The 22538-nt window shown below is 45.0% G+C and overlaps 1 long non-coding RNA gene and 1 pseudogene across 1 annotated transcript in view; one reads left to right on the top strand and one right to left on the bottom strand.

The window, feature by feature from the left end:
* Positions 1-22538, bottom strand: part of LOC144150239 (uncharacterized) — a 54167-nt gene that overhangs the window by 11211 nt on the left and 20418 nt on the right. Inside the window, exons 2-3 of the long non-coding RNA XR_013318467.1 lie at positions 18603-18791; positions 3327-3509 (exon numbers count right to left, since the gene is read on the bottom strand). This is a non-coding gene — a long non-coding RNA (uncharacterized LOC144150239). The remainder of the gene's footprint in view (positions 1-3326; positions 3510-18602; positions 18792-22538) is intronic.
* LOC144149674 (RILP-like protein 1) lies at positions 10948-12842 on the top strand (annotated as a pseudogene).

The following is a 22538-nucleotide window of genomic DNA, read 5'->3' as shown; positions in this document are numbered from 1 at the left end:
TGTCAGATCTCATTCATCTCTAAGTTTTCTACAGACATCCGCCAAGTTCCCGAATTCGAAAACGAAGCAGCCGACGCCTTGTCTCGCATCAACGCTTCCAGGCCAAAAGTCCTGGACTTCGAGGCGATGGCCCCGGCTCAGCGTGAGGACATTGAGTTGACAAGACTGAGACATGGGGGACCTTCACTCGTGCTGTCGGAGGTTGCACTTCCGTACGTCCAGGGCACGATAACCTGCGATATTTCCCAGGCAACCCCACGACATTTCGTCTAACTAAATTTTCGCCAAGTGGTATTCAACACTTTCTACTCCGTCAGCCACTCAGGTGTCCGCGCCACCCAGCGGCAGATAACACAACGCTTCGTTTGGCCCGGAGGCAACGCGGACGTGCTGGGTTTGGCTCGGATATGGCAAACGTGTCAGCAACTGAAGGTGACTTGCCAGACTCGTGCTGCACTACAGAAATTTCAGACTCCTGTTTCGCGGTTTCACCACGTTCACCTCGGCGTGGTGGGATAGCTACCGCCCTGCCAAGGTTTCAGGTACCTGCTCACATGCATCGACAAGTACAGCCGGTGGCCGTAAGCTATACCAATTCCGGACATATCAGCTGAGCCCGCCACGCCGGCCTTTAATCAAACATGGGTGTCTCGCTTTGGCTGTCCCGTCCACATAACAACTGACCGGGAACGACAATTCCAAAGCAACCTTTTTTTCCGCACTTTCAACCCTCCTCGGCACAAGGCTGCAGCATACAACCGCCTACCACCCCGCCAGCAACGGAATGGTTGAGCGCTCGAACTCAAAGCTGCACTTGAGGCGAAACTCGATCCCCAGCACTGACTGGATAAGCTCCAACTCGTTGTTCTTGGCCTACTCTCAACGTTGAAGGAAGACATCGGCTTCAGCGCAACGGAAATGGTGTACGGCTCAACAGTGCGCCTCCCGGGGGAATTCTTATCCGACAAGACACATTCGGCCCCAGCAGCCTCCGACCACATTGAGAAGCTGCGCGTGTGGGTTGTGCAACTCAGGCCAACAGCACATCGCATCGCCCGCAACAGGAAGGTTTTCAGTTTTACCAACAAGAACTCAGCTACACATATGTTCGTGCGACAGGACGCAACAAAGCCGCCCCTCACTCCGCGATATGACGGCCCGTTGAACGTTTTGGGAGGTAACAACAAGACCATCACAATCGACGTGCCGGGAAACGAGAAGTCGTCGCCGTCGACCGCGCCAAGCCTGCTCATATTGAGGTTTCGGTTCATGCAGCCTCTCCCGTACATTTTCAGTTATAACCAGTGGCTGTGACCTTTCGCCATTCAGCCGGTAACTGCTGCCTTTCTTTAAAAGCTCTGCAATGTGTGGGGGGGGCGGGAGCGGAGGAGCCTCTGTAGTGGAAGCTGCCTAGCACCGCTGCATTACCTTCTCCCGTATGCACCCGGCCTGTCGACAGCGCGCCTTTGTGAAAGACTGGTATTCGTGACGCTGGCGCCTGCTCTCTACCCTCTTCGGGGAACAACGTGTTGTCCGGCCCGCTCCTATGATTAGTCCTGGCGGCATTTCCGTCTGCTCGATCGGGGGGCACTTTTTCTTCTCACTTTTAGAAGGATGCGGGGGTTACCCTTCTTTCCCTCGTCGGGGTGGGGGACTCTCGGCACTGACATCTTTGGAAAATAAACATTGTGTCTTGAAACTGCAAACCAGCTCCACGTCTGCTTTCTCGCTTCCTTCGGCAGCCGACATTCCCAGCTGCTACAAAACAAATCAGGGAGCAACTGCGAAGCTATTGTGCCGGTTGGAAATCATATAGTGTATCAGTAAAGCTTTGCGGCCTTCCAGCATTGGGAAGCTTAGGGCCCGCAACGTAGTAAATCTTCTTGAAGACCACGCGGTCCTTACTAAAGAGTCGCTAGCGGTGGTATCGTGATGGCGGGCACTGATTACTCTCAGCAGTGGCCGTCAGTCCTCTGATAGAGAAGTGTACTTGAAGAAAGGTCTTCATAAAAGCGGCATCCACGGCACAGACCTGACGCCTTTAGTAGAGTCCAAACGGGGACGTTCTAAGACCGATGAGTTCTTCAAAAACGCTCAGGGGCGGTACGCTCCCATGCCTAGCTCGTCTTTCCTGTGTCGTGCACAGGGCAGCGACTAATTACTGCCTGTTCGCGAAACCTCGGCCAGCATCCCCACGCTTTTCGGCAAATGCCACCGAAAGGCGATCAGTTGCAGCTACAGCAGTAAATTCTACTGTTCACTTTGCCGCCCACTTCTCTTGCTCAACCTATTATCTTGCTCCTCTCTCAAAAAAAACTGCAGTGCTCTGCTCACAACCCTTTATTATTGCCGCAGTCCTTTAGGGGGTGCGCCCTCTATTAAGACTATTACTATGGTTGGGCGCATCGGGATGCCGCCGCGATAGCGATCTGCGACGGCTTTTTCATTGTTTGGGTAAAACGTTTTTTCTTAGGTAAAACGTTTATTCAGATATTGCAAAAACAGCTTCTCCAAATAAATTTATTTAAATGGTTGTAAAAAAATTATTCCTGTACTAATAAGTCTGCTCAAAACAGGTTTAAAGATTTCTTTCTGCGCAAAAATATTTGGCAATAATCAATAGTGCAACAAGGTAAAATTACTTGAAAACTTCATTGCTTTACAACATCATGCTCAAGAACTGAACTTTTTTTGCCTGGGCAGCTGTGGCAAGAGACACACAAACAGAGAAAAAGTTACTGTTAATAGTCCGGCAAAAGTAATCCTCCTTGAGAGCGGTCTCACCATTCCGCACACCCATTATATTGAGTCGTGGGGACCATTGCGCACAAGCGTACACAACGATGATCGGGCTGCCTGTTCATTGCAGATAAGTCTTCCTATTCTAGGCAATTGTTAAAAAAGTGATGTGGGCATTAACATTTTATCATATCTAGTTAAGCGATACCACGCACAAATGCACCGAACAACCAGTGTCGATTCCTACTACTTCTATGATACTCATCATGCGACGCTGGGTGCGTCCGCTTATTCCACTGTATAAATCATTTGTACTCGGCCTAATCTTCCTATGCGAAAGTCATTCTCCGTATTGCAGAACATTAAAGGCGTCCATGAAACAATAGCGTTCATTTTATCTTGTTATGTACATAAATATTTTTTGGGTCATTGTTCAATATTGTTATTCCCACAACAAACATACGTATTATCATTTCATTTTATACTACAAAGTGAAAGAATTCCTCATGAATATGATTGTAGGCGTGCGGTGTCTACGCCGATATTCTTTAAAGAGGCAAGCGAAAGTAAATTACAGAATTTCTTACGTTTGCACTTGCTTTCGCAGTCTTCCTGAGAGGGAAATCTGTTATCTTTCGGCCACATTTTTTTCGTCGAAAACGTATATGTGGGCTTACATTTGTCATCTTCTGGACTGTAGAAAAAACTCTGCACGCGTTTCCACCACGAGCGATCATTTTGCTGGGTTTTCCATAGGCACACAGATGCGTCTGTTTGAAGAAAAATAGAACTAGCGTTATGAGAAGCCATTTCGTGCGCACATTTTTTAACCAAGTGTTTTTAATGAGCACTCGAGGCGAAATAACTGCAATTTCAAAACATAACCTTCGCACAAAAAAAAACATACGAAGGAGATGAGAGAAAGACCAGACGAAATAAACCTAGCCGTACTCTTTTTGTTGTTAGTGACCAGTTATTCATTTCCCACGTTTTTCTCGACATACCTTCTAAAAACAGGACTAGTGGATTCATTTATTAATAAAATGTATCCAAAGTTCGAAACATTTCTCACCGTTTCTTGTATTTTGGCGATAGAGTAATGGAGTACTGAAAAGTATTTTTGGAAAACTACTCTGCACCTAGCTTGAATTTTAGCCAATTGCAAAACACTTAGGTTCCTTTGTTTTCTTACTTGGTTTTGTTAGTTTTTGTCTCAATGCTGCTTGTCCCACAGTTACTGCTAATTCACTGAGTGCCGATGGTAGCTGGATAGTTACCCTGTCTATACTGATGTCGTTCTGTTCGTTCAAAACAAGGAATATGTTTTGAACAGTTATTTGAAACCCTTGCGATCTGGCCCTGCCTGATTCCTTGGCGTTGTACTTAGTTTTCACGAGTTTCGTTGTTTTTCTTCTAAGATTCAGCCTTAGCTTTCATCTCACCACCCTATGATCGCTGCTCTGAATTTTTCTTAGCACCTTTGCACTTGCACAATACCCCGGTTATCACTTAGAATGCAGTCAATATCGTTTTACGGTTGTACCACGGGGACTTTTTCATGACCATTTCCGGTTCTTTCGTTAGTAGAGTTATGTGTTCATTACCCTCAGGTTTTCTCAGTGCAAGGTACGCAAGTGTACCTCCTCGACCGTTGCGATTACCTATTCCAAAGTTTCAAAGTGTGGTTTCTCGTATTCGCTTGTTTAAGACCTTTGCGGTAAAGATTACTATAACAATAGTGAATCGTGTTGCTGCCTTCTAAATTGCTAATTCGACGTCTTCGTCGAAGCTGCCGACAGCTTCATCAGCATAGCTAGTTTTTGGTAATAGGCATGTAGTTACTTTAACTTGTATTGCTTGTTCACTTTAATCAACACATTCGCAACTCTCTTGTTAGTGCTGAAAAACTCGTCCACGTTTCCCGCTATTTCTCAACGGGTTAAAAATCTCACCCCGCGTTCTTCATCTGTTGGAGTCCCTTGCAGCAAAATATGCCGTCTAGTGAGTTTCATGAAGCCTTCTTCTGATATTGTAACTTCACTCAACAATGGAACATCCCAGTTATAGTCAGAGTACTCCTCTAGTAATAAAGCTAAGCTTACCCGGCTAGACAGAGTGCTTGGTTTGAGCGATTCAACGGCCAAGTTTCAATGGCCATCTGTCCCGGCCAGGAGATTCTTAGTACCCACTCCTGGATGTTTTCACCAAAGTTAAGACAGGCGTGTATGGTCGGCATCTTTAAATTTGGCAAATAGGTTAAATGTAGCTCCTTGTGGTCATGAAAAAAGATGGGGTAATAGGTTTTGGGAAAAATTCACATTTCTCCCAAAAAATTACCAAATCTTGATCGGGTGGCTGGCATGTTGAGCGACTAGCGAAAAACTGGGAACGTTTACTACTTTAAACAAGAACAACTGCCGATATGGCAATTGTTCATTTAATATAGGCACCTCGCGTAATCTCAAATGATTTGACATATTCGGAGTTCGCGCCCAGAGCGAAGTCATTTCAATAAAAATTGCCCAAATGTGGAGCTCCTTTTCTCGGAATTTAAACAAGATAGGTTGTCGAAATATTTTATTATTGTATTTGTACCCTTGTTTTATCATAGTGAAGAGTTCGGTTTGGTGGTCGATATCCTACAATATGCAAAAAAGCGCTATACCGTACCAATATAGCCAATTTTAGTATATTTTGAAAGCCCATTGAAAAAAGACAACCTCAAATGTTTTTCCAACTTTCGCACAGTAACGCCCAGATTGCTATCACATACACCAAAGCACGTTGCACAGCTGTTGTTGCTCTGCAGCTAGAAATCGCAAAATGTGGCTTTGTTAGGAGTATTGCGTTACATGCCCAAGTGGTTTGTAAGAAGCATATGGCTGCAGCGTTCGGAGCGAAATGGCTATTGCAGTGAGCAAATAATTAAATAAACATTCCTGTGAGCATGGGTAGTTGATTGTTAGCGTGAACAAAATATATAGCACACTAACAAGTTGCAGAAAATGCGCCCCAAGTGGATCGCTCAAGCTGGTGCACTCGCTCTTCTGGTTACATTTGTTCTTGCGCTGCTCATTGTTTTTGTGTGCGCGTTGTGCGCGCCTATTCGCATAAACAGTGTTGGAAAGATTGGATCAGGACTTCGCGAGAGTGACCAGGAGCACTTGCAATGCTCGATCTTACTTTAATATGCAGGTTCAAGGCAACGTTTCCGTCGTAACAAACTAGGCACTGAAGGGTGGTGGCTCAACTTCCTGCTTAGTTCCCGACAGATATGACCTCATGATTATTAGCAAGGCCAAACTTATCAAAGTGTACAACCATCACCTTAACCGCAATGAGTGATATCAGAATCAGCTAACAACAATTTTTGCGTGATTATCGCCTGCGGTGATTCACGCACACCACCGACCCTCAGGATGCTAGCAGCCCTAGAGTATTGAGGAGCGCGTGCTTCGTGCTGATTCTTTAAGAGGGCATAAGAAAAAAATCTCTCTAGAAGGAACTTTCCTAGCGTGAAAGATCTTCACACTGTAACAAAACTTCGAGTTGAAAAGAGTAGGCAGCATGTACATCCTCGCCTATATTGAAGGTCGCCATACGGCTGCATCCTTGGACTGTTGGTATGTAGACACTTTGCTTGCTGCTAACCCCCTACTCACCAGCTGGATCAGCCTCACTGGCCTTTTGATGTCTGCTCAAGTAAATAACATTAAAGAATCGCGGCCTCGTCGGTGGTAAGTGATCTGCAGTAGCACATATTCCGTCAGAGATACTCGGGCAGCAGTGATGTGTAGTCAAGGCATGTCCTCACTTACAAAAATAAAAAGAGTTGAAATTTTAAGTAGTTGTTTTATTTGGACCTTAGACAGAACCGTCTTTCATAATATTGAAAAGGAAAGAAAATGTTAAAAATAATATTGATGCGTCACATTGACCCTAGATATGGCAACGTTTGTTGGAGTGGTAATATTCATAAGTATATCATCGTTTCCTGGAATTGCAAATTTTTTGGTAAAGTTGTATCCTACTAGCCTTCCGTGTCACTTCACTAGAATCTTTTCCGTCGGATATTTAGGAATCAAATTACAAGTAAAATCCCAAAGCAAACCTAAAAAGTGTCTTTTTGGCTACATACCCTGAAATAAATTGTAATTGCATCAAACCTCACCCTCAAAAGTTTAAAAATCGTAGTTCATTTCACAGTCTAGTAATAAAAAAATACGTCTGCGAAGTTTTATTGAATAAGAATACTTATTTTTAGCTGGCGCCTGTTCGCGCAAAATGTGCAAAAAAGTATTTTGCCAAAAACAACAAAATGGTTTTCTGTCGCTGTTCAAGTCATATAAGCATGCACTGGAACGGCACCATTCACCGCGTTTATATCTAGGGCTCTCGTTAGCTGGCATGAGCTTCATTATGGTTTTTTTTTGCAGCTGGCATTTCTTGTGCACATATGTTATCTCACATATAAATTTGCGATTACAATACTTCACTGCGTACTGCTCACTGGTACAACACGGGGGTGTGGTGGCCAGCTTCAATGCCCGCTTCCCTCAAAATATTGGCTGCGCCTCTCTTGCTATTGTTTAGGCGTCATACAGCATAATATATACAAATAAGTAGGAACGCCTGGCTCATGTGGACGTCTTGGGCAAGACTAAGCCTGTTGGGGACAAACCGCTGTCAGGGTCACATTACATTTTTTTTCCTGATTACTTTGTGTAAAAGTTCTCGCAGAAGCCCCTGTCAATTTTTTCTCCAACTTCCCAAGCTTTCCACCACTTACCGACGGATTCACGTTTCCCATTATCTTCGTTGGGAGAATTCATGGTGTGCCGATTGTCACGTAAGGTTCGCTGTATTGCTTTTTAACCTGGACTTGACTACCTTTTATTATTCAAACGTCTAGCCCATGTTATTACTGCTTCTACTAAAAAAAATTTATATAAAAAGGACAAGCCCGGCAGCGTTCACGGCCGGATCATAAACTGCGCGCAAAGTAACCAACAAAGACATTTGCGGTTCCACGCATCCCTCTTAGGACATTACAACCAATGTTTAGAAATAGAAAAATGAAGACATGAAACTGTCTGAATAATACTTTACGTATTAGACTAAAAGATACACAACAATGTTCAGCGCATGCTGCTTATAATTGCTGCGTTATCAGATTCTGTTACTTACCAACTTTAGTTTCGCTTTCACAATAATTCACCACGTATTAGAAAATTGGCGACAACCATTGAACGAAGGTAAGAGCGTGATTTATGTTGCAGAATATTTTGGAATGCTTGGGGGTTCTCGAAATGTAACCAAACAATGTCATATAAAAAACCAGCTTTTGAAATCTGGTGACATACCTTAAATTTACAATGGGCAGAATGGGGGATGTTCCTGAAGTTTGGAAACTGGGCGAGTACAAGATCCGATAACTGGAATGCTTGTAGTTTGAATCTTGGCTCATTACAGACATTTTTGTCTCACTCAGTTACTCCGCTATGTTTCATCCTAAACATTGCGGCAATAATTTAAAGTCCGGGACTTGAAAACGCTACGCCTCGAGTTGGGAGTTGAGATGGTACCGCTCGAGATTTATACAAACGACTAAGCATGGGATCCGAAGCTGGCGCTTCAACATGAGATTTAGGTGCAACCAACTTTATACGCGTCTAATGTGAAGAAGTCATGCTTCCGGTGGTGTTTGTACAATGATTTCCTCCTTCTAACGGCCATTTCTCGACCTGCATTGCCATCCTAAGCTTCTGCAAAACACTTCGATATGTCCGCGCAGTACATGTAACACACCCGTACTTAGAGCAATGTAGCTGCAAAAGAACAAAAATAGGGCAAGATTTATTTTAGTTTACGTGATAGAGAGCATCCTCTGGTTTCCTGTGAAAGTTTGAAAAAGTAAACATCACTTCTTTGTAATTTCCTTTTAAATTATACAAAATGGGTTACTTTACCACGGTACAGTCTTTTTTTTTCAAATTAATGCGTCTTGACCACATAAGCTAAAATAAGCAAGGAGAATAAACCCGGAGAGAAGAAACACAAAAAATTGAAATACCTAGGTTGTAGAGATTGTGATAAAAGAATTCTCACATTTGAGCAATTTTGAAAAATTGTGTCAATTTAAGAATTTTTATTAAAGTCAATTCGCTCTGCTAGACAAAAGCACATATTTTAAATCGTTCAAGATTATGCAGACTTCACATAAAAGAATTATGGCGATGGGTACTGTAGATTTCGTTTTACAGGGACAAAAGTTGGCAATTTTCGGCGCACCGTTCAACGTGCAAGTTACCCAAGCCGTATCTGGGAATTCTTTTTGTTAAAGGGATAATTGTTTCGTCAGAATAGCTTCCTACATGCTTTCTCTTGTGCACAAGAAGCTATATATAAAATATTCGTCCCATTCAAAGATGTCAACCGGGTGCGCCTGTCTAATCTCGCATGAGAACACCGTGCTGTATCTATGTTCCACCCGACACGGTTTCAGTTGCTCTACAGTTGCTGCGGACTGACCGCCGAGAGTTGAGTTAGTCATGCGATGTCACGGCCGACTACTACACCACAGAGGCCATGTCCTTCTTTTTTCAGAGAGTGGTGTTTGTGCCCTAAACAAACAAACGAACATTTAATAAAAAGGATGGCTCAAGGCCACATGGGGAAGAGCAGGAAGTGGAGATGAAGACCTCAATAGTGTCCCAACATGGAGGAGTCCAGAACAAACCGCCAACGTTCGGATAAATTCTGTTTGATGCGGCCCTTCGGACGTATCCAGTCCTCGTAAGCGAGTACCCAGGCAAATCGATGTGTCTCACTTGGCCCTACGAGACCTATGCAGCCACATACAAGGTGATGGATGGTTGGCTTCAGTGACTGCCCAGACGCGTAGCAGACGTACGAAGGGTCGGATGGTGATGCCATCGCAGATGAAAGGTCTTCGGAAGCTGCTGCCGTGGAATTGCCGCTCCTCATTGTTCATTCTGGCCGCTGGCACAATAAAGTGGTCCTCACTCTACGTCACCCACTCTTCGGTTTTCAACAAAATTTGTGTCGTGACCAGGATGTGAAATCCTACCGTTGAAGACCCCATCAAACAGGGAGCCTACTGAAGAGAACCAGGGCCAGCGCAGACCAGCGGTTCGACATCCAAACCAGCGAACGCGTTCACAGCAAAGCCATGGATCGGTTGAAACAGAAACGGGCGCATCTTCGAGCAGACACAACGAGAGTCATCAATGAACTCAACACCTTGATGGACGCGACACCTATGTCTGCCAGTGAGCTGAATGATAAACTTCGACTTTTAAAGATTAAAGAAGGGTAAATCGCCGCGTTAGATGAAGAAATTGAACGGCTTGTTGAGGATGGCGATTTAAAAAAGTTGACCTCAGTAACCCACTATCAAGAGCCTATTGCCCTCACCAAGCTTCGTGCAGAACGCTTTCTTTTTTCCACAGCGCAAGCTACGTCCCCAGCGCAAGCAGCGCAAGCTCAACCATCAAGTGCTCCTCGCGTGATTGGTGCGGTAGCATACGGACGAGCTCAAGTCAGACTTCCCAAACTATAGCTGACCAAATTTCACGGAGACATTGCGGAGTGGCCTGCGTTTTGGGACCAATTTGAGTCTACCATTCACCGCAATGATTCGCTTGCACACTTAGACAAATTGAAGTACTTGCGCAGCTAGCTTTAAGGAAAAGCCGAAAATGTAATCCGCGGATTGCCAACAACAAACGAAAGCTACGGAACCGCAGTCGACCTCTTAAAGCAACGATTCGGCCAGACGGCGCTAATAATAAACGACCTCATGAGCAAGCTACTAAATATAAAAAAGTTGAGTCCTGCGATGATTTAGAAGGCCTCCAAAGATTGAATGAGGATTTGCAAGCTCATTTACGCTCTTTAAAGAACCTCGGAGTTGACACTGATGCCCACGGTGTCCTACTGAAGTCAGCATTACTCCGCGCACTGCCAAAAGAGCTTGTACTAAAGTACCACCAGCACTTGCTTAAGGAAGCATCCACTTAAGGGCAAGGAGACCAGCAAGATGATTTGTCTTCGCTGCTCAACATCTTGAATATCGAAGTACGAAGCCGTGAATCGGCAGAGATGATTATTTCAAGTGAAAAGCTCCCTCCGTAGCAGTCAACACCGCGAAGATTGAACAGCGACACCTTTCGACGTTCAGCGTCTATGCTGGTGGTTCATCAGAACGCAGGTACCTGCCTCCTTTGCGAATCTCCTGATCATATGACGGAGGCCTGCAAAGCTCGTATGACGATTGGTGACAAAAGGGCCAAATTACAAAAACTGGGTCACTGTTTCCGCTGCGCGAAACCGTTTCATTGCGCCAAAGACTGCGGAACGGCGCGAAGATTGCAGTGTGTAAACTGCGGGGGACGCCACATATCATCGATGTGCGACCCCAACTAGAAACGTGCACTACCAATAAGGTAACCATCGTTTCCAGCTCGGCGACTGATCAGACACAACGAACAGTTCTTCTGCAGACATCGCTTGTTTAGGCCAAGGGCACAAGAACGAAACGTTTTGTTAGATTCCTCTTTGATGGAGGCAGCAAGCGCAGCTTTATTACATAATCTCTAGTACGAAGTCTGCAGGCTGAATCGATCGGACACGAAGTGTTGACTGTTTCGGGGTTGAGACATTCTTCGTTTCAAAGAAAACAATATCGAAAGGTGAGAGTCACGCTGTACAGTCAGTACGACAACCGACCCTTGGAGATCGAGGAACTGGAACTACCAGAAATATGTAACCACCTCTCCCCTCTCACGGCGCAAAAGGCTTTCCAACACACGAAAGGCGGTCAACTTTCCTTTTCTGACGTTGCTGTCTTCGACATCCAGCCTGACCCAGGCATTAACATACTAATTGGCACCGACTTTTACTGGACATTCGTCACTGGAGATTTCAAGCGTCTGAACCAATCGCTGACTGCTGTGAACCCTGCTGTCAGATGGACTTTACCTGGGAACAGCGTGAGCGTTACCAACAGCGGCAGAGTGGAAGAGGTTAAGACCTTCCAAGTGTCTACTGAAGAAATCTCACATCAGCTTAAGATATTTTGGGAAATTGAACACTCCGCATTGAAAGATGAAGTACAATTTACAGACGAAGAACACGACCTTTTGGAGAAAGACGCGTCGAGGAACTGGCTTGAAAACGAGATTGAGCAGTACGAGGACGTCTGGGGGCACGAGATAAAGGAACTGGGCAGTGTTGTCACTCGGCTGCAGGAGGAAAACGCCAAGCTGAGTAGCTCGCTCAAGGCGAAAGAGAGTCACCGTTCCCAGCATGGCCAACCATACAGCGTGATGCTGGACGATGACATCGTTGTGCTTGAGCGACTCCGGGATGCCTTTTACAAACAGTCGGCCAAGCTGAGCCAGTGCAAGAGGGAGGTGGCCATCAGTGCTGCTGACATTGAGTCGCTGCAGCAGCAGTTGGAAGCGAGCCAGAAGGCAAGCCAGGAGCAGGGGGGGCGGAACCGGCGGCTGCAGCAGCAGATGCGGCAGCTGTGCGAATAGTGGGGATACCTGCAGGCTCTGCTGCATGACCGGCAAGGTCAGCTACGGGCACTGCAGGAGCGGCTCCGCACAACCTTGCGGGACCACGACAACCTGCTGCTGCACTCTCAGGACGCCTCCTGTGCGGAGATGAAAGGGAAGTTGGTGATCGATCTTGATGACCCCAACCGGCCGCGCTTCACGTTGGACGAGCTGAAGCACATCCTGTTCGAGAGGAAGGAGCTCAAGGCACGCGTTAGTGATCTCCAAGACAAGCTGGCCCTGTACAGACCAAAGTGGGCTCATGAGGCAACCTCGTTTCTGACCAGGCCGGCCGACCTGCCGACGCCAGTGAAGGATGAAGACCTGCCTGTCCAGGGACACATCAACCAGCAGCCTGAGGAGAAGCGTGTTTCTCTCGGAAGGTCCTCGGACATCCGGAAATTGTTCGAGTACATGATGCACAACCTGCACGTGCCCGAGGAGGATCCCCGCTCGGAGATCTTGACCGAACGTTTCAGTTTTCCCAGCACCCTTTGGCCCCGCGTAAAGCCTGGATGACGCCTCCGAGTGGCCTGGCGGGGGGTCTTCTGAATGGACTGCTCGCCCAAGGCCCTCCACCGGAGAGGCTCGATGACATCGCACACTTCTTCGAATTTGTCACAGGCTTCCCTTGCTTTTCCCTCCGGACTCTGGACTCCTGCTGTGACACCGCGAAGCTCTTCTTCTCGCGCTGCTGAGCAGTGCTTGGGAATGACGCATTTCATGAAAGCGGGTGTCCATTGGCCAAAACACCAGCGACAAACTGGGCGCTTTCTGTGGCAGTGCGTAGTTTTAATTCAATGTCAACACTCAAGACGTCCTGGTCTAATGTCGAGATCCTTCACCCAGCTGTAACCTGTTGCTTCATATATGGCCGGCCCGGAGCCTGTTACATATTTAAACCGACGGGGACGAGAAGAGGACGACAAACCTGACATGAGCTGCGGGTATGCGGGGGAACGAGGTGGCGCATGCCATCATCATTGTACCCCTAAAAGCTTTGCTGGCATGATTTATTATTCCTACCGTTCGCCCCTTAGGTATCCAGGCACAACTTTATGCCTGCGGGTGGTGGGCCGAAAGAGCTCGGGGAAAATAGTGAGAGAACGAGAGACGATTCCCACCGAAGACGTTGTCGCGCACGCCTGTAGTGATAATTACACAGCGCTTGTCAGTGTAGCTTGTTACACTCGCGGTGCTCAAGGAGTAAAATGATACGCTGGCTTACTGATGAGATTCACTGACGTATGATGGTAGAGAGGTAAGCTACTGCCATGTTCAAGGGTATAGCTCCTTCAAGGGTTCAAGAGAGTACCGCCTCGGGTACAGGATGCAAACGCGCCAAGTTGACACCTCTCGCTCCCTGTTCACGAATACCAAACAAGCTTCAGGTTTCTCAGCCGGTTAAACTGCCACGCGATCCTGCCCACTTCACTCCTCAGGGAGTGCTCCCTCTTCACTGCGGCCACTCCCGCCCTCTGCTTATCGAGGCCTTGCATAGGCCTAAGTTATCGCATTGTTCTTGTTGCATTTTACTTATCAAAGCAACCACGCTAAGGTCCGTACCCGGAGACCCTATTTGCGCCTCTGGTACTTTTTGACCCGTTATCTTCGTCAAAGGACGCTGTGGAGGGACCAAAATGCGCAGGGCAAAAGACGGCGACGTTTGGCGGAGTGAGCCGAAAGAAGGCTGAAAACGTGGCAGTGTCAGTTGGATGGCGATTTTAAGACAACAGCTAGAACCCACGAGAGAAATTTCTTGGTTTGAGCTCTTCCTACCTGTTGATGCTTGCGCTAAAATAGGAACCTGCTCATTTCTTGGGGCCAAATAGCACCGGCAAAGTACCGCTACAGGCATTTGAAGCCCACAAGGACAACGGGCAGTAATGTTGTTACCTTTTTTGCTATGCCTGGAAAACATCTGATCCAATCCACTCGGTGAAGGTGAATCCACTCTCCAAACCACTCTGTGAAGCTTTAAATGGCACCCACAACAATTTCCCATTCGACGTCACTGAGTTTCACACACGTGGGTATACGAAGAGTGAAAAAAGATATTCTGCCAGCAGTTAGCATGAATTCGTGTGGGCAGCATCCCGAACGCAGGAGTGCCACCCATGGCGCGGCTGTGCGAAGTGCACCGCCGCTGTAGCCTGTCAGTGCGTCGGAGTGAAAATAAAGAGGGGCGTCCTTTGAAACGTTAGACAATGGAACCTAGCTATCATGAGCAGATAGCCCTGAACTGCCCCACCACGTGGAAGAAGCACAGACACCGAAACAATTTGGCATGTGAGCATAGTGATTTTAATTTATACCTAATTAAAGTAGTTAGTCTAGTAAGTTAGGGAATTTCGAAAAAGCTGAGGGAAATTTTATAAAAGCGACTCATCAGAACCAGTTGCTCATTTCGCTTTTCGTAATATTGCTTAAAACGTTCGCTAATGTAGAAAACCGACTCCTAATTAGTAGAAAGCTGTTTCGCAAAATGTAGGGCTTCTCTAGTGGCCAGATGTCTGTATATTGCCTGTATATTTTGTTTTCACGCCCTGCGAACGAATTTTTAACTTGTATTTGGCATACGACCACTTCATTCTATCGGGTTCTGGTTACCCAAGAGGTGTTCTGTAACAGGTTAATCAAGCTGTGCGAAGGAAGCGCGAAATTGACGCGAAAGTGCTATAAAACAGGCCCAAAACAATCGTCGCTAAAGCAGGCGACAAATACGACGGGAGGGCTCCGCCAACCCGGCCGCCGTAGTGAGCCCGGGAAACGCTGGGTTATGTCTACCATTCGCCGCACCATCTACACTGTGCTCCGTGAGTGCAAAGGGCCCTCACGCTACCCAGCTGCGTTGGGAGTTTTTTGTCCAGCACGCCACAAAGTAATAGCTGGGTGCTAGAGGTAAAATGCTTTGCTTTAAGAGCGCAGAAACTACTTCTGTTGAAAGCTTGAGGTGTAACAAAATTTCCAAAAAAACTTGTCTGGAGGTATCAATCAAGATGATCAAAAATGCTGTCAATGACAACAAAACAAACAAACTGAAAAAAAAACTCAACCATTGCCGCTGTTGTAAAAGATAGAGGACACAGACGGGCGAAATTAATAGAAAAAAGGGCAAAACACACTTATCACGCCATTGTTTGTGCTAGCTTGCTCACTAGATAAGCTGCTTGATGCGTTGTAGGCAAGAGTCCAGGGGGTCTTTCCATAAACGCATTTCCCGCACGTATGGAGCCTATACTATAACACATCCATCAGAGCATATTGGTTTGCCTCCCTCATGCGTAAATCATAGCACCGGAAGCAGGATCTATCATTTCTATAAGTCTAATGCTTGAAAATTACCCCGCTCGTGCAGCACATTTGTCGGCGCCTATTTGGTTCGCGAGTGGTAAGAAATATCTTCAGTGCACAGCGCACGCAGTCATAACCCATGTGTTAGCAACCTCACTGGTAGAATATTCGGTCAATATGACATTTCATTCAAAAAATTTGCCGGGCGCCTGAACTCTCCCTGGCTGTGACGAGTACATCACACCTCAATACAAGGAACCATTTTCCTCAACGTGGCGTCTTCGCAATGTCTTTATCAAACTGGCTACTATAGTTGGTGGTTTGTGGAGCCCTTCTTCAGTGCAAAACGTACACTTCTTGAATCTTGCCGTTAGCGGCCTCCCACAATGTGGTCCACGAGATTTTCTATCACGAATTCGGGTTGAATACCTTGCAAAGTGACATAATAATTCGAGGATTGTGAGGTTTTCTTGTATGTCACCTACCATGTTGCCGTTAAGCGAATTGTTGACAAAAATATCTGTGATTACAAAAAAAATGTGTTTTACTCTTCATCATGCGACTAGACGGTCTCTTAACTTATAGCATCATAAGATACTATACATAAACAAATAAAGCAATCATGAACTCCAGAATGCTATTGTTCCGATTTGACAATTTATGTTATGGTTGGTCAGATTATGTTATGGTCCCCAGAGAAAGAGCAATTTGCTTGGGAGTGTGATTTTAACAAAACATATAAAGTCATGCTAGACGTATTGCAAGCGAAAGAGCACTTTTGTAGTTCGGCACCTATTTTTCCGCACAAAGCTCCTAAGTGATGTTTTAAGATAATATTTCAGCTAACACGAAATTAACTCTTCACTCTAACTAAAACTTCTTGGCTGTGAGAAAAACGGGACTGAAATGTTCATAGTCTTTCTTTCCGGTCATGGTTAGTTTTGTTTGCTCAACATTGTCGACTTGCGTGAAAGTGAAGCGTAGCCTTGAAGTCATGTTAGGCCGTAACAGAGTACAAGGTAGCCGCTTCCATGCAAACAGATATAATTCCTTTACTCTCGTGTGCAGGAGTTATAGAAAGAAGTGTTGTGTGACATTATGTAAACACATGTTACAGAGGGGAAGAGCAAAACGGAAAGACAGTTTCGTGCATGAAGTTTGGACAACTTATATAAAATCTTCATTTCAAACATGTGTTTCTCCGATTCTGAAAAGCGAAGTTTATATCAGAAGTTTTTGTTTCAGATAGGAATAAAGATCCGCGTCTAGCAAGTCTCGTTATTCGTTCGGCTTTCACCTTTTTATGTGAAGCTTGTGTACACGAATGCATCTGCTAGGGCAAGCGTTGTTGGTGCAGAAATACGCTAGGACAGACATGCTAAACATAAAGACAATACGTATTTTGGTAGGCACACTGCTCGATACTGAAGCGTGGTTTGGCAAAATGCCTGTACACACATCACTACAAATCTTCGTTCTTATAGCGATAACCCTACAAAACACATTTTTTTTGCAGAGACAACTAAACTCCTAATGTGTTGGTGGCAATAATAAATCATTCCCGAATTTCCTCTGTTTTGATTCACTACTTATTCCTTAATATAAATTGATATGATTACATTTCCGCTAATGCCTGATAAAACCGACTTAGGCAAAATTGAACATTTTAAAAAATGTTAACGTATTTCCAAGTTTTGGTAAGAAACTCTTACATAGTCAGAACCGCCTAATATATGAGAATATTGCATACACAACACTTTGATTTCGTACTTAATGTATCTGCAAGTAGCACCGTGTACAACACATACTAAAATAACAAGTTATATGTGTAGCCTCTAATTTTGCTGTAGGGTGCCACCTAAACATCTATAGGCGGGAGGTTTACAAATTTGTTTGATCTTGCCATCGTGTCTGGCGTTTTCCGCACAAAGGAAAGTTACAGAGAGTGTATACTGCTTTAAGTGCTCAAAATTCACTAAAGCGTTTTGTTTTTCAGAGCGAGGAGCATTTCGTATTGACGAAAATTAGTACAAAGTGTAATGTACAAACAATGTGGTAGGGCGGACAATTTCAGTGTGCTTTTTCTGCAGAAATGCCTCGTCGTTTGTATTTTCCGGTCAGCACAATGAACCGCCGCAGCAAACGGAAAAACATGTGCGATATGATGAGAGTTGAACAGGCGTCAACCAAATAGCAGCCCAATTCACAACCACAATGCTATTTCCACAAAGTTACCGCGGTAGTTGAAAGGTCGCACGTACCATCTTTGGACTGTAGAGACACCAAGAGCGTTGGGGGACTAGTTCGCTATTATACAAAATTTGAAAATAAAAACTACAAACGCACAATTGGTTGCAAGCAGTGTGCGGCGGAACACCTCAACGCAAGGGCAGGGCAGCAAACCAGAAGTACACTAGCTTACCAAAACGATAAAGGTAAAGAAGCAATACCAAGTTACAGGATGGCGGCTTCCGTATTTCGCACCGTCAGATGAAGGAAGAAAAGCTAACAGAGACGTAACGGGGTGTATGAGAAAAGCACAAATTAGGTGGTAAATGTAATTCTGATAAAAAACGTGGGTGGATGAACTTGGCAATGGGATATAGAAGAATATTTTGGTGCTACCAATTTTGTCGCATTTACCTTCAAACCACGGGATCTGAGTGAAGTGCCTGGCAATGCTTTTATTGGTCCCACTTTTTGAATCATGCAATCCTTGAGCAAATCTTGGACCTTGGCTGGCAAAATATTTTTTCATTTGCCCAAACGCTTGCGACAAACTTTAACAGAGATGCATTAGTGTTCAAAAAATTTAAATACGGTCGTAGGTGCACCCATGCTGAAAGAATAAGTGAAATTGTCGAATTATCTATTACTCATTATGCAAGTTAGTTATCAAAGACATCTACACTGGGCGTATTTTTCAATAATGCGAAACACACCGTAATGTTTTTTCTATAAGGGCGCACAGGTGGAAAAGCTTACTGTTGCAGGTTCTAAGGCAAGTCTCTCTGTTGTGAAAATATATAGAGTTTCCACGGCAGTTCCAGTGTATGAACTGAACACACGTTCGGCTTGAATCATTGTACCAATAACGTTCTGAAGGTGTGCCGGATGAACATGAGCTTTTTGCAGGTTTAAATTGAAGTCGGCACTGGTTCCTAGGCACCCGCCCTGTAAACAAGAAGTACCCTCATTACGGAACCTTGAAAAGAAAAAAAACAAATACAATTTGTTGCAGTTTTAATTCTGCAGGAGTTGTAGTTACTTGCCTAATTTTATCGATTTACACCGCTTTAGGCAGATAACATGTGCACACACACACACACACACACACACACACACACACACACACACACACACACACACACACACACACACACACACACACACACACACACATATATATATATATATATAAAGATATATATAAGACAGAAATAAGTGTTGGCAGTCAAGACTACCTCGGAAAGCGAAGGGGAGGACGTGGTAGGTCACTGAAACAGATAAAGATTTTGGAAAGAAAGAAAGTGGAGAGGAAAATTTTTTTCTCAAATAACTTTCTTTCTTTCCAAAATCATTATCTGTTCTTTATCTTTAAATTTATCTTTTCTTCTTTGTCTTTCCAAAATATTTATCTTTAGCTATTCGAAGTATTCCGTCCAGAACACTAGCCACTGTAAACCACAGCTCGCGGATGACTGAAAGCTACAGTCACAATGTAAACTGTAAAAAAAGAAGTTATTTTACGACGGTAACTGTCTCCGCAGAAAAGTCACGTTATGCAGGTGGAATTGCTTGGCATAACAAAGCCCGATCTGAAGTAGGCGTTTTACGATGTTTAGCTTGGGAAAAACGTATTTGACTGAAGTATTTATATGTTCGTTCCGTGAGAAGCATATCGGTTATGCACGTGTATTTCCGTCTGTATTTTCAGCAGAGCTAGTCACGAAGCTTGAGCCGTCGCAGCTTAATCCAAAAGCACTCACTCTTCTGGTCCAAGAGGATTTGTATGATACACAGCTGGACATAAGAAAAACAGGGTAGTTGAGAACACTTCTTGAACTCTATCCGAGTTGGTCCTGATGTTCGGATACGCGAGGGGGACCGACCAGTTGAGCGCCTGTCCACAGCCGGTTCATCACTCAAAAAGCTGATGTATTTTGGCCAAGGCTGGCACTGTGGCCCATGCGGAGCTAATATCGCTCAGTATCTGAACACTTGCCTTGGCCTTGAGTTGCTTAAGCTTCAAGACGTAATGTGGAGTCAACATCATCATGATGTGCTTATGGCTCTGCTGTATTTGACTGCTCTTGGGGTTTTTTGAATCCTTGCTCAAGAAGCACGGTTTCCTTTTCTTTGGCTTTTATTTGCGTTTTTTATTTTCGTGCACGCAACAACACTTCGGTGCTTCCCCTGTGTCCAGTTACTACGGATGTTCAAAACTTGTTTTTGGAACCTTCGTTTTCTGTTACTTCAGGGGAAAGCGAAGTATCAGTTTGGGTGATAAAGCAAGAGAGGTCTCTTTGCGTTCTTTCATACTCGTTGTTTACGAATGAATTGGTAATTATCAGTTGTTTTATCTCCTCTTGTGCCGTTTATCCACGCTGCAACTTCTCTGGCTCCTCCGCGGACAGTCGACAAGCAAGAGGGTGAGTGCTCGGGGATGTCTTTTGCTTCAGATCCCGCACACCACCCGCTAGGCCTAGTACTTCAATCACAGTCCAATTGGCGGGCACGGCACCGCTCAGCTATATCACAGATGTCAGCACAACTGGTGGCGACCTTTGCTGCTGCAGAAGTGACGCTAAAGGATTTTCAACCAATAAAGTTAACGCCACCGGCCCCGCTACCTCCGGCTGAGCCCTCCAGTTTATCGAAGCGTCCATCTGACCAAGGGGCACCCCAAATCACTACTTACGACTCAACGCAACCTGCGGCCAAGGGGGAATATTCCTCGGACACAAATCAGCCACTTCAGTGGTCGGATGAATGCAGTGCACTACCGGCAGCTGCTCCACCCCACGCAGCAACGGTCAGCTCCTCAACGTACAATGTCGCCATCAAACCTCTAGAGTGCTTCAACATCCCTTGTCTTCCAACGAAGTAACTACAACAGTCTCTTGACAGCTACCTGGAAACCTTTGCATTTATTGGCTCTGCCTACGACAGTCGCACCAACACTATATCGGTGTGGGGGCCGTGTCTAGAGGCTGACCAGCGGCTATTTTATCTTCCCCGTATTCCTCTAGTGGCTGAAGAGAAGCTTCCTGCACAAGTGTACCTGTTGTCGGGGAACGACATGCGGCGATATGTCGTTTCTGGGGTACACCCCGAAGAGGATCCCGCTGTCTATCGTGCCAGCTTCCGATGTGCCACTCACCAGGAGCTTCTTGCCTGCAAAATAGGCTCTGGCCGCACGCACCTGGTTATCGCACCAGACCGTCATTCTGGAGGTTGTTGGTTCGGATCCTAGATGGCGGGCAATTTTTCTCCACTTTCTTTCTTTCTTTCCAAATTCGTTATCTGTTTAAATGACCTCCCACATCCTCTCCTTTGCTTTCTGAGGTTTCCTTTATTGCCAACTCTTATTTTTCTGGTATTTTCAGCGAGCCCTCATCCATTCTGATTCGCTACATTCTGTATTGTATATATATATATATAAAGTTAGAGAAAAGGTTCAGGCTATCAGGTTAGCTGTACGATAGAGAAGTCAAACTGAAAAACATAACGTTTATTCTAACGTTTCGACCAAGGGCCAGTCTTTTTCAAAGATGAAAAAGACCGGCCCGCTGGCGAAACGTTAGAATAAATGTTGTTTTGTTTTTCAGTTTGGCTTCTCCATCGTATATATATATCTATATATATATATATATGTGTGTATATATATATATATACATATACATATAAATATATATATATATATATATATATATATATATATATATATATATATATATATATATATAATTAAGGTTTTTTATGCGCACACACACACCCAAACATAGGTCGGCAATCTTCAACGCCGAAGGAGGCATAGGGGTATGGTTAGCACTTTTTTACTACTATAAGGAAAGTTAACATTTTTTTTTAATTTACGTAAGAAAGAAGAAAAACACGGGTCCAGAGTGGGGACCAAACCCAAGGCACTAGGTTTGATCTCGAATGCCTTACATTACGACCGTGTGTTTTCTCAAAGTGTTTTGGCAGCACCAAGGCGTTTTTACAGCACTGGCCGACAGAAACGTGTTTGTTTTAGTGTGTGTGCTCGCCAATGTAAGCGGATTTGCGAAATGCGGGTAAGAAATGAAAGTTGAGGAAACTTTTCCGTATTTCAGTATCGAGAATGAATCCCACAACATCCGTGCAAGGTATACCATGTTCTACCAGCGCAGCTATTCTCTCGAAATCAACAATGGCTCATATTCAGGGATATGTTCAACTTGCGACACACCTCGGCCCCATGGTTAGAAGCTTTGCTTTTCCTGCAACCACCTCATAGTAAGTTATTGGTTGTGTGGGGTAGCCACTCGAAATTCCGTCTCTGCTGGAGCAAAAACCATGCCAACGGTTCCCAAAACAGGACAACAGTTTTCGCAAGGACTCATTTGAAATATGCACACACTTTCCAAGGGCTTTTGCTTCAAAATATCGGTACAGTGCCGAATGAGGTAACAATTTTGCCATGATGCAAGAACGAAGAAATGGGGGTGGCGAACCCATCAGCTCTGCCCCGAGGAAGATAATGAATACCGCAGCTTTCGTAGTCTGTCGGTTGATTATAACTTATATCTTGTACATTGTATATATTATAATATGATGCCATAGCTCTTGGTTCTGATCGTTGCAAACGTCACCAGTGATGCAATGGGCCACTGGCATTGACAGGAGGTAGGGAGCTGTGCTCATACAAATACAGAA

Source organism: Haemaphysalis longicornis, unplaced genomic scaffold (genome assembly GCF_048455015.1).
Source record: "Haemaphysalis longicornis isolate Haplotype H1 unplaced genomic scaffold, Haemaphysalis longicornis Haplotype H1 scaffold_8, whole genome shotgun sequence".
Classification (NCBI taxonomy): domain Eukaryota; kingdom Metazoa; phylum Arthropoda; class Arachnida; order Ixodida; family Ixodidae; genus Haemaphysalis; species Haemaphysalis longicornis.
The sequence above is the reverse complement of the archived record's forward strand: the minus strand, read 5'-3'. Positions and strand labels throughout refer to the sequence as shown.